Source organism: Adiantum capillus-veneris, chromosome 19 (genome assembly GCF_014529385.1).
Source record: "Adiantum capillus-veneris isolate H3 chromosome 19, ASM1452938v2, whole genome shotgun sequence".
NCBI lineage: Eukaryota > Viridiplantae > Streptophyta > Polypodiopsida > Polypodiales > Pteridaceae > Adiantum > Adiantum capillus-veneris.
This window is the reverse complement of record NC_140949.1, coordinates 16376165-16389971: the sequence shown is the minus strand read 5'-3', so window position 1 is coordinate 16389971 and position 13807 is coordinate 16376165.

The following is a 13807-nucleotide window of genomic DNA, read 5'->3' as shown; positions in this document are numbered from 1 at the left end:
TAGAGCCATTTAGCCTGAATTGGTATCGTGACTTCTCATCTTTCTGATAACATATAGAAAGAACATCATAAACATAATTAGTGCGTGATTTTTGAGACTCTCCCCAAAACTATTATCGTAACCTTGTCACCATATCACGATCTGCAAACTGGCAACATTTTTGTGCACAACAATCAATGCATGATACCCTTTGAATTGATTTGTTTGAAAGGTAAAAAGTCGAAGCTGGTGCTGCTTTTGATTTTTGAGTCCTGTTCATGAAAGTGTATCGTCTCTTCCTTGACAACTGGACAACATTACTCCCATCAAGTTTTTTTCCAACATTGTCATCGTTGGATACATCCTCATATGTAGCATGCATGTCATCAACAGGAACAAAGCGTTGTAATGGGCTCCCATTCAACATTGTTGTCTGCTTGATGGGCCACTTTAGCAAAGTGATGCTACCCACTTCAACCACATCATCAATGCTTGCATTTTCTCTTTCAATACCCACACCCACACAATCAGGACCAAGTTCCTAAAAGTTGACATAATCATGTGGAAATACATATAAGATGGTCCCTTCATTCATGGTTTGCATCATTGTGTCATCTTTTAAAAGGACCCTCTGATTTCTCCAAGACTCTCGAATCATTGCTTCAAATTCTGGGCTTGTCATAGGTATTGCATCTGTAACTAGAGGATCAGAATGATCATGTTCTTCATCACCATTGTAGCTTTCGTGTGGATCAATTAAGTTCCCATTTAATACAAAATATTGCAAAAGAAGCTTTGACCATCGAACAACACTCCATAATGAGCCTTGGAGAGATGAAGTATCCATTGTAGAAAAAGGTAGGACCACATCCTTCAAGCATTCCTCCACTAGTATGGAGACATTTCCCAGCCCTATCTTTGTACCACCACAAGTGGAATCTGGATCTGTTCTACACACACAACCAATACCAACGATTTCATTGTCAAGTATCATATGTACTTTCTCCCCAGATTCCAAGTCCATCCTGTAAGTAAAAAGATTGCATTGTTAAATCCATAGTTATAGAAAAATACTCTTCAAACAAAAAATCATGCTACAACATGAAAAAGGTTTGCATAGGTTGGACAAGTGGTGAACCTTGAGACCAAATCCTCCTTGCTATATTAATGGAAGCAAGGTTGGACAAGTGGTGGACCTTGAAACCAAAGCCTCTTTGCTATATGAGAGCATAGGTTGGACAAGTGGTGGACCTAGTTGTAATACCCACTGCCACCTATCAACTACTATAGGACTATGCTTTCCAATGTCCAAGTATCCCTTGAGTCTTTCAAGGTTGAACACGTGGTGGACCTTGAAAGAAAAGCCTCTTTGCTATATGAGAGCATAGCTTGGACAAGTGGTGGACCTAGTTATAATGCCCAATATCCAAGGTGAAATACCTTAGGACTTTGCTACCTTGCTTGCCAATGTTTACGTAGCCCCTCATTTCTTTAATGGAAGTAAGGTTGGAAAAGTGGTGGACCTTGAAACCAAAGCCTCTTTGCTATATTAGAGCATAGGTTGGACCTAGTTTTAATACCCACTGCCACCTATCAACTACTATAGGACTATGCTTTCCAATGTCCAAGTATCCCTTGAGTCTTTCAAGGTTGAACACGTGGTGGACCTTGAAACGAAAATCCCCTTTCTATATTAGAAAGGTTGAACACATGGTGGACCATGAAACGAAAATCCCCTTTCTTTATCAGAGCATAGCTTGGACAAGTGGTGGACCTAGTTATAATGCCCAATATCCAAGGTGAAACACCTTAGGACCTTGCTACCTTGCTTGCCAATGTTTACGTAGCCCCTCATTTCTTTAATGGAAGCAAGGTTGGACAAGTGGTGGACCTTGAAAGCAAACCCTCTTTGCTATATGAGAGCATAACTTGGACAAGTGGTGGACCTAGTTATAATGCCCAATATCCAAGGTGAAATACCTTAGGACTTTGCTACCTTGCTTGCCAATGTTTACGTAGCCCCTCATTTCTTTAATGGAAGTAAGGTTGGACAAGTGGTGGACCTTGAAACCAAAGCCTCTTTGCTATATTAGAGCATAGGTTGGACCTAGTTTTAATACCCGCTGCCACCTATCACCTACTATAGGACTATGCTTTCCAATGTCCAAGTATCCCTTGAGTCTTTCAAGGTTGAACACGTGGTGGACCTTGAAACGAAAATCCCCTTTCTATATTAGAAAGGTTGAACACATGGTGGACCTTGAAACGAAAATCCCCTTTCTTTATTAGAGCATAGCTTGGACAAGTGGTGGACCTACTTATAATGCCCAATAGCCAAGGTGAAACACCTTAGGACCTTGCTACCTTGCTTGCCAATGTTTACGTAGACCCTCATTTCTTTAATGGAAACAAGGTTGGACAAGTGGTGGACCTTGAAAGCAAAGCCTCTTTGCTATATGAGAGCATAGGTTGGACCTAGTTGTAATACCCACTGCCACCTATCAACTACTATAGGACTATGCTTTCCAATGTCCAAGTATCCCTTGAGTCTTGCAAGGTTGAACACGTGGTGGATTATTGAAACCAAAATCCCCTTTCTATATCAGAGCATATCTTGGACAATTGGTGGACCTAGTTATAATGCCCCTCCTTTCTTTAATGGAAGAAAGGTTGGAAAAGTGGTGAATCTTGAAACCCAAACCCTTTGGCTATATATAGAGGATAGCTTGGACAAGTGGTGGGCTTAGTTGTAGTATCCAATGTCCAAGGTCCAAGGTGAACTATGTAAAGACCTTACTTCCAAAAACAAAGTCATACAAGTGGTTCTCCTTCAAACCAAAACGTCCTTAGTGTATTAGAACATAGCTTGGAGAAGTCGCGGACTTAGTTGTAATGGTGAATGTCCAAAGCAAACTATTATAGGACCTTGCTTCCCAAATCAAGTTTGTACAAGTGGTGGATCTTGAAACCAAAACCCCCTTACTGTATTAGAGCATAGCTTAGATAAGTGGTGGACCTAGCTGCCATGGAAAATGTTCAATGTGAACTGCTACAGGACCTTGCTATTAAATGTCTAAGTAGAGCTAGCTTCTTTAATGGAATCAAGGTTGGGAAAGTGGTGCATCTTGAAACCAAAAGCCCTTTATTGTATTAGAGCATAGCTTGGACAAGTGAGGGACCTAGTTTTAATGTGTGATGTCCAAAGAAAAGTATTACAAGACCTTGCTTTCCAATATTTGAATTGGTCAAGTGGTTAAAACTAAGTATAAAACTTTGACCATTTTCTTCTCGAATTGCCAAAAAGCTAGTTTTAGACACCCCTAAATGAAAATGGTTTAGGGTGGCCTTAAACAATGTTTTTTCAAAGACTTGAACAAAAGGGTTGCCGAAGAGTAATGAAAATTTATTGTGGCTTGAAGTGCCTGAGTATGTGAAAACAAGCCTAGGTTTTCCACGAGGCAAAAGGTGACATAATAAGAACATTGGAAACTTAGGATTGACCATGTGGCCTAAATCTTTGGCAAGTGAAGTGGTGGCCAAGTTTTGTGGCACAGTGTGCACTTGGTCCTATATGTGTTGACCACTTGGCTAAATGTAGGACCATAAGGCCAAACCTTTGGCACCTTAAATATAGTATGGGACATAATCTAGAACTGCTATAGTAAATTAGTAGTATAGTTAATATGTAATATTTGTATTATATTTAAGTATATGCTAATATAATTTATGTTCAAAATTTCACTAATGAAGAATGTTCCCATTTAGCACTCCAGATGCGGGGTCTTAGGGCAATGCCACAATGGGGTGACAAGGCAGCGCTTCCACGTGAGGTTTGGGGGTAGCGCTCTTGATGGGGATGTGGAATATAGCACTCTCGATGGCGGCTTGGGAGGTTGATTTTGGGATATTTTTCTGGGCGGGGTCCGGGGCAGCGCCCCGGGCAGGGTCAAGGGGCGGCACTTGTCCAACCATGATTTCTTTAATTTTGGCGGTGTGAATTGGTTAATGTTTTATATTGCTTTTGTTTTTTTTAATCCTATGATAAAACATGGACTTGTAGCATACGTGGCATTCTAATAAACCCTATCAAGATTAGGCACACAGAGAGCGCACGAGCAACGCACACAGAGAAAGCAGGCGAGCAGCAAACACACAGAAAGCGCACACGGATCGCACACAGTTGGAGTATACGCGCGCGTAGAGGAGCAAGCTCGGCATCGTACACAACACACAGGTGGAGTGCACAGGATTGAAAGTTCGTGCACAATATAAAGAAACAGCAGCGTACACAATGCTTTCCAGAAGGGCAGGATCGGGCATAGCTTCTTCTCAGGAGACATTGCACACCTCACGAATAGAGAAAAAACAGGTATTTCTCTCTCTCTCACTCTCTGTCTTTCTCCATATAGAGAAGATTGTTCTCTGTAACTCTTCTTGCACCACACTCTCTCGTCAAAAGACAGAGATACATAGTTTAAAATTATCCCCGCACACATACACATATTCCCACACATCGTCTTCCTCTCTTCCACATACATAACCACAGTGAAATCTGTTATCTTGCTGTCTCTCTCTTGAAAATACATGCACATATTCCCACACATCGTCTTCCTCACTTCCACATACATAACCACAATGAAATCTATTATCTTGTTGTCTCTCTCTTGAAAATACGTGCACATATTCCCATACATCGTCTTCCTCTCTTCCACATACATAAACACAGTGAAATCTGTTATCTTTCTCTCTCCTCTCTCTAAAAAACAGGTATTTATCTCTCTCTCTCTCTCTATCTATCTATCTATCTCTGTATCTTGCTATCTCTCTCTTGAAAATACATGCTCATGTATGTGTGCGTCTGTGTTATCTATGTGTATGTATGTATATTTGTGTTATTTCATTGTAATACTCATACATAATGCAGATACACAATTACACTTAATTACGATATGCACACATAGTATATATACATACATAAATATCACAAATAACTAACACATTGTAATACTAGTAAGATTGAATAGAAGACTTACTTGCGTGATCTGTTAAAGTCGATTCTTGTAGCGAGTTCTGGATGTATGCTGAGCTGATTTTCCTCTAATCCATTTGTAGATATGATTGTAACTTCTGTTTCTCAAAAAAAGTAGTGTTGTTTAGTGATACACCTAATGGACATAAATGGTTGAAACTAGGACATGTAGACCAAAAATACGTGTATTTTTTTGATGAATATATACACTTTTTGGTGATCCTTACCACAAGTGGTGGACCTTGAGACCAGTGGACTATAAGGACCTCCAAACAATACCTTGTACACTCAATCCTTCTTGGTATCTAGGTTGGACAAGTGGTGGACCTTGTTCAAATTCTCTAACCACTCTCTCTAACATGGTGACATAATTTAGGTGTGATAAATTCATATCTATGCAAACTAATATCAGTTTAGGCTTGTTAATTTGAATTTGTTTGAATTTATGTACAATATAATGATTTGAGGTTTGCATATTTGAATTTAGGTGGTATAATGATATCTTTTTGTGGTAAACTTGAATTTAAAATCAATTTCGCGTAGAATATTTTAAATTTAAGTGGTAAAATTTAAATTTTATAAAAAAGTTTGAATTTTAAAATTTGGGTGGGATATTTTAAAATTTAGGCGGGATATTTAAAATTTGGGAGGGATATTTTAAATTTAGGCGGGAAGGTTTTGAATTTATAGCGAGATCTCCCTTACATAAGAGAGTATAAGTTGGACAAGTGGTGGACCTTAAAGCTAGAGCATCCATGCTACTGGACATGATAGGTAGAGAATCTAGTTGAATATTGTATGTATAATATATATGTAATAGATCTAGCTTGGACAAGTGGTGGACCTTGGAACAAAACCCCATGTAAAACATATCATGCACATTCCAAGTGGTGAGAAAAAAATATCATTTAAGATATAGCCTTATAGGTTGGACAAGTGGTGGACCTTAACACCCAGATATTCTTCATATAATGACATAGAGTGGAAAACTGGTGAATCTTGAGACCAAACCATGCTACTAGCGATAATAGGTTGGACAAGTGGTGGACCTCGAAAGTAAACCCCCCATCTACGAAATATCGTGGGTTTAAGGTATTTCAATGAAGCCTAGCATCTTGGAGACATCGGGCATCTTGCTTCTCTTCATGTTTCAATGGAGCCTATCTTGGACAAATGGTGGAGCATCCTTCTCTCCATGTTTCAATAGACCCTAGCTTGGACAAGTGGTGGACCTTTGCTTCTCTCTATTATTCAATAGAGTTAGCTTGGACAAGTGGTGGACCCTGGAACCAAGCCCCCATGTAAAACCTATCATGGTCACTCCAAGTGGTTAGAAAGAATAACCTTTAAGATATAGCCTTATAGGTTGGACAAGTGGTGGACCTTAACACCCTAATATTCTTCATATAATGATATAGAGTGAAAAAGTGGTGAATCTTGAGACAAAACCACTCATGCTACTAGCACTAATAGCTTGGACAAGTGGTGGACCTTGAACGTAAACCCCCCATGTTTCAATAGAGTTAGCTTCGACAAATGGCGGAGCATCCTTCTCTCCATGTTTCAATGGAGCCTAGCTTGGACAAGTGTTGGACCTTTGCTTCTCTCTATGATTCAATAGAGTTAGCTTGGACAAGTGGTGGACCTTGGAACCAAAGCCCAATGTAAAACCTATCATGGTCACTCCAAGTGGTGAGAAAGAATAACCTTTAAGGTATAGCCTTATAGGTTGGACAAGTGGTGGACCTTAACACCCAAATATTCTTAATATAATGACATAGAGTGAAAAAGTGGTGAATCTTGAGACAAAACCACTCATGCTACTAGTGATAATAGCTTGGACAAGTGGTGGACCTTGAACGTAAACCCCCCATGTTTCCATAGACTTAGCTTGGACAAATGGTGGAGCATCGTTGTCTCCATGTTTAGATGTAGCCTAGCTTGGACAAGTGGTGGACCTTTGTTTCTCTCTATGTTTCAATAGAGTTAGCTTGGACAAGTGGTGGACCTTGGAACCAAACCCCCATGTAAAACCTATCATGGTCACTCCAAGTAGTAAGAAAGAATAACCTTTAAGATGTAGCCTTATAGGTTGGACAAGTGGTGGACCTTAACACCCACATATTCTGAATAAAAGTGGTGAATCTTGACACCAAACCACTCACGCTACTAGCAATAATAGCTTGGACAAGTGGTGGAACTTGAATGTAAACCCCTCATCTACGAAATATCGTGGGTTTAATGTATTTCAATGTAGCCTAGTATCTTGGAGACATGGTGCAGCTTGCTTCTCGTCATGTTTCAATGGAGCCTGTCTTGGACAAATGGTGGAGCATCCTTCTCTCCATGTTTCAATGGACCCTAGCTTGGATAAGTGGTGGACCTTTGTTTCTCTCTATGTTTCAATAGAGCTAGCTTGGACAAGTGGTGGACCTTAGAACCAAACCCCCATGTAAAACCTATCATGGTCACTCCAAGTGGTAATCAAGAATAACCTTTAAGATGTAGCCTTATAGGTTGGACAAGTGGTGGACCTTAACACGCGCATATTCTTAATATAATGACATAGAGTGGAAAAGTGGTGAATCTTGAGACCAAACCACTCAGGCTACTACCAATAATAGCTTGGAAAAGTGCTGGACCTTGAATGTAAACCCCTCATCTACGACATATCGTGGGTTTAATGTTTTTCGATGGAGCCTAGCATCTTGGAGACATGGTGCACCTTGCTTCTCCTCATGTTTCAATGGAGCCTACCTTGGGCAAATGGTGGAGCATCCTTCTCTCCATGTTTCAATGGACCCTAGCTTAGACAAGGGGTGGACCTTTGCTTCTCTCTATGTTTCAATAGAGTTAGCTTGGACAAGTGGTGGACCTTGGAACCAAACCCTCATGTAAAACCTATCATGGTCACTCCAATTAGTAAGAAAGAATAACCTTTAAGATGTAGCCTTATAGGTTGGACAACTGGTGGACCTTAACACCCACATATTCTTTATAAAAGTGGTGAATCTTGAGACCAAACCACTTAGGCTACTAGCAATAATAGCTTGGACAAGTGTTGGACCGTGAATGTAAACCCCTCATCTACGAAATATCGTGGGTGTAATGTATTTCGATGGAGCCTAGCAACTTGGAGACATGGTGCAGCTTGCTTCTCGTCATGTTTCAATGGAGCCTATCTTGGACAAATGGTGGAGCATCCTTCTCTCCATGTTTCAATGGAGCCTAGCTTGGACAAGTGGTGGACCTTTGTTTCTCTCTATGTTTCAATAGAGTTAGCTTGGACAAGTGGTGGACCTTGGAACCAAACCCCCATGTGAAACCTATCATGGTCACTCCAAGTAGTAAGAAAGAATAACCTTTAAGACGTAGCCTTATAGGTTGGAAGAGTGGTGGACCTTAACACCCACATATTCTGAATAAAAGTGGTGAATCTTGAGACCAAACCACTCAGGCTACTAGCAATAATAGCTTGGACAAGTGGTGGAACTTGAATGTAAACCCCTCATCTACGAAATATCGTGGGTTTAATGTATTTCGATGGAGCCTAGCATCTTGAAGACATGGTGCAGCTTGCTTCTCGTCATGTTTCAATGGAGCCTGTCTTGGACAAATGGTGGAGCATCCTTCTCTCCATGTTTCAATGGACCCTAGCTTGGACAAGTGGTGGACCTTTGTTTCTCTCTATGTTTCAATAGAGCTAGCTTGGACAAGTGGTGGACCTTATAACCAAACCCCCATGTAAAACCAATCATGGTCACTCCAAGTGGTAATCAAGAATAACCTTTAAGATGTAGCCTTATAGGTTGGACAAGTGGTGGACCTTAACACGCGCATATTCTTAATATAATGACATAGAGTGGAAAACTGGTGAATCTTGAGACCAAACCACTCAGGCTACTACCAATAATAGCTTGGCCAAGTGTTGGACCTTTAATGTAAACCCCTCATCTACGACATATCGTGGGTTTAATGTTTTTCGATGGAGCCTAGCATCTTGGAGACATGGTGCACCTTGCTTCTCCTCATGTTTCAATGGAGTCTACCTTGGGAAAATGGTGGAGCATCCTTCTCTCCATGTTTCAATGGACCCTAGCTTAGACAAGGGGTGGACCTTTGCTTCTCTCTATGTTTCAATAGAGTTAGCTTGGACAAGTGGTGGACCTTGGAACCAAACCCTCATGTAAAACCTATCATGGTCACTCCAATTAGTAAGAAAGAATAACCTTTAAGATGTAGCCTTATAGGTTGGACAAGTGGTGGACCTTAACACCCACATATTCTTTATAAAAGTGGTGAATCTTGAGACCAAACCACTCAGGCTACTAGCAATAATAGCTTGGACAAGTGGTGGACCTTGAATGTAAACCCCTCATCTATGAAATATCGTGGGTTTAATGTTTTTCGATGGAGCCTAGCATCTTGGAGACATGGTGCAGCTTGCTTCTCGTCATGTTTCAATGGAGCCTATGTTGGACAAATGGTGGAGCATCCTCCTCTCCATGTTTCAATGGAGCCTAGCTTGGACAAGTGGTGGACCTTTGTTTCTCTCTATGTTTCAATAGAGTTAGCTTGGACAAGTGGTGGACCTTGGAACCAAACCCCCATGTAAAACCTATCATGGTCACTCCCAGTAGTAAGAAAGAATAACCTTTCAGATGTAGCCTTATAGGTTGGAAGGGTGGTGGACCTTAACACCCACATATTCCGAATAAAAGTGGTGAATCTTGAGACCAAACCACTCAGGCTACTAGCAATAATAGCTTGGACAAGTAGTGGACCTTGAATGTAAACCCCTCATCTACGAAATATCATGGGTTTAATGTATTTCAATGGAGCCTAGCATCTTGGAGATATGGTGCAGCTTGCTTATCGTCATGTTTCAATGGAGCCTGTCTTGGACAAATGGTGGAGCATCCTTCTCTCCATGTTTCAATGGACCCTAGCATGGACAAGTGGTGGACCTTTGTTTCTCTCTATGTTTCAATAGAGTTAGCTTGGACAAGTGGTGGACCTTAGAACCAAACCCCCATGTTAAACCTATCATGGTCACTCCAAGTTGTGAGAAAGAATAACCTTTAATATGTAGGCTTATAGGTTGGACAAGTGGTGGACCTTAACAAGCGCATATTCTTAATATAATGACATAGAGTGGAAAAGTGGTGAATCTTGAGACCAAACCACTCAGGCTACTACCAATAATAGCTTGGACAAGTGTTGGACCTTGAATGTAAACCCCTCATCTATGACATATCGTGGGTTTATTGTTTTTCTATGGAGCCTAGCATCTTGAAGACATGGTGCACCTTGCTTCTCCTCATGTTTCTATGGAGCCTACCTTGGACAAATGGTGGAGCATCCTTCTCTCCATGTTTCAATGGACCCTAGCTTAGACAAGGGGTGGACCTTTGCTTCTCTCTATGTTTCAATAGAGTTAGCTTGGACAAGTGGTGGACCTTGGAACTAAACCCTCATGTAAAACCTATCATGGTCACTCCAATTAGTAAGAAAGAATAACCTTTAAGATGTAGCCTTATAGGTTGGACAAGTGGTGGACCTTAACACCCACATATTCTTTATAAAAGTGGTGAATCTTGAGACCAAACCACTCTGGCTACTACCAATAATAGCTTGGACAAGTGGTGGAACTTGAATGTAAACCCCTCATCTATGACATATCGTGGGTTTATTGTTTTTCTATGGAGCCTAGCATCTTGAAGACATGGTGCACCTTGCTTCTCCTCATGTTTCTATGGAGCCTACCTTGGACAAATGGTGGAGCATCCTTCTCTCCATGTTTCAATGGACCCTAGCTTAGACAAGGGGTGGACCTTTGCTTCTCTCTATGTTTCAATAGAGTTAGCTTGGACAAGTGGTGGACCTTGGAACTAAACCCTCATGTAAAACCTATCATGGTCACTCCAATTAGTAAGAAAGAATAACCTTTAAGATGTAGCCTTATAGGTTGGACAAGTGGTGGACCTTAACACCCACATATTCTTTATAAAAGTGGTGAATCTTGAGACCAAACCACTCTGGCTACTACCAATAATAGCTTGGACAAGTGGTGGAACTTGAATGTAAACCCCTCATCTACGAAATATCGTGGGTTTAATGTATTTCGATGGAGCCTAGCATCTTGGAGACATGGTGCAGCGTGCTTCTCGTCATGTTTCAATGGAGCCTATCTTGGACAAATGGTGGAGCATCCTTCTCTCCATGTTTCAATGGACCCTAGCTTGGACAAGTGGTGGACCTTTGTTTCTCTCTATGTTTCAATAGAGTTAGCTTGGACAAGTGGTGGACCTTGGAACCAAACCCCCATGTAAAACCTATCATGGTCACTCCAAGTGGTAATAAAGAATAACCTTTAAGATGTAGCCTTATAGGTTGGACAAGTGGTGGACCTTAACATGCGCATATTCTTAATATAATGACATAGAGTGGAAAAGTGGTGAATCTTGAGACCAAACCACTCAGGCTACTACCAATAATAGCTTGGACAAGTGTTGGACCTTGAATGTAAACCCCTCATCTACGACATATCGTGTGTTTAATGTTTTTCGATGGAGCCTAGCATCTTGGAGACATGGTGCACGTTGATTCTCCTCATGTTTCAATGGAGCCTACCTTGGACAAATGGTGGAGCATCTTTCTCTCCATGTTTCAATGGACCCTAGCTTAGACAAGGGGTGGACCTTTGCTTCTCTCTATGTTTCAATAGAGTTAGCTTGGACAAGTGGTGGACCTTGGAACCAAACCCCAATGTAAAACTTATCATGGTCACTCCAAGTAGTAAGAAAGAATAACCTTTAAGATGTAGCCTTATAGGTTGAACAAGTGGTGGACCTTAACACCCACATATTCTTTATAAAAGTGGTGAATCTTGAGACCAAACCACTCAGACTACTAGCAATAATAGCTTGGACAAGTGGTGGACCTTGAATGTAAACCCCTCATCTACGAAATATAATGGGTTTAATGTATTTCGATGGAGCCTAGCATCTTGGAGACATGGTGCAGCTTGCTTCTCGTCATGTTTCAATGGAGCCTATCTTGGACAAATGGTGGAGCATCGTTCTCTCCATGTTTCAATGGACCCTAGCTTGGACAAGTGGTTGACGTTTGTTTCTCTCTATGTTTCAAAAGAGTTAGCTTGGACAAGTGGTGAACCTTGGAACCAAACCCCCATGTAAAACCTATCATGGTCACTCCAAGTGGTAATAAAGAAAAACCTTTAAGATGTAGCCTTATAGGTTGGACAAGTGGTGGACCGTAACACGCGCATATTCTTAATATAATGACATAGAGTGGAAAAGCCATGAATCTTGAGACCAGAACACTCAGGCTTCTACCAATAATAGCTTGGACAAGTGTTGGACGTTGAATGTAAACCCCTCATCTACAATATATCGTGGGTTTAATGTTTTTCGATGGAGCCTAGCATCTTGGAGACATGGTGCACCTTGCTTCTCCTCATGTTTCAATGGAGCCTACCTTGGACAAATGGTGGAGCATCCTTCTCTCCATGTTTCAATAGACCCGAGCTTAGACAAGGGGTGGACCTTTGCTTCTCTCTATGTTTCAATACAGTTAGCTTGGACAAGTGGTGGACCTTGGAACCAAACCCCCATGTAAAACCTATCATGGTCACTCGAAGTAGTAAGAAAGAATAACCTTTGAGATGTAGCCTTATAGGTTGGACAAGTGGTGGACCTTAACACCCACATATTCTTAATAAAAGTGGTGAATCTTGAGACCAAACCACTCAGGCTACTAGCAATAATAGCTTGGAAAAGTGGTGGACCTTGAATGTAAACCCCTCATCTACGAAATATCGTGGGTTTAATGTATTTCGATGAAGCCTAGCATCTTGGAGACAGGGTGCGGCTTGCTTCTCGTCATGTTTCAATGGAGCCTATCTTGGACAAATGGTGGAGCATCCTTCTCTCCATGTTTCAATGGAGCCTAGCTTGGACAAGTGGTGGACCTTTGTTTCTCTCTATGTTTCAATAGAGTTAGCTTGGACAAGTGGTGGACCTTGGAACCAATCCCCCATGTAAAAACTATTATGGTCACTCCAAGTGGTAATAAAGAATAACCTTTAAGATGTAGCCTTATAGGTTGGACAAGTGGTGGACCTTAACACGCGCATATTCTTAATATAATGACATAGAGTGGAAAAGTGGTGAATCTTGAGACCAAACCACTCAGGCCACTACCAATAATAGCTTGGACAAGTGTTGGACCTTGAATGTAAACCCCTCATCTACGAGATATGGTGGGTTTAATGTTTTTCGATGGAGCCTAGCATCTTGGAGACATGGTGCACCTTGCTTCTCCTCATGTTTCAATGGAGCCTACCTTGGACAAATGGTGGAGCATCCTTCTCTCCATCTTTCAATGGACCCTAGCTTAGACAAGGGGTGGACCTTTTCTTCTCTCTATATTTCGATAGAGTTAGCTTGGACAAGTGGTGGACCTTGGAACCAAACCCCCATGTAAAACCTATCATGGTCACTCCAAGTAGTAAGAAAGAATAACCTTTAAGATGTAGCCTTAGAGGTTGGAGAAGTGGTGGACCTTAACACCCACATATTCTCAATAAAAGTGGTGAATCTGGAGACCAAACGACTCAGGCTACTAGCAATAATAGCTTGGACAAGTGGTGGACCTTGAATGTAAACCCCTCATCTACGAAATATCGTGGGTTTAATGTATTTCGATGGAGCCTAGCATCTTGGAGACATGGTGCAGCTTGCTTCTCGTCATGTTTCAATGGAGCCTATCTTGGAC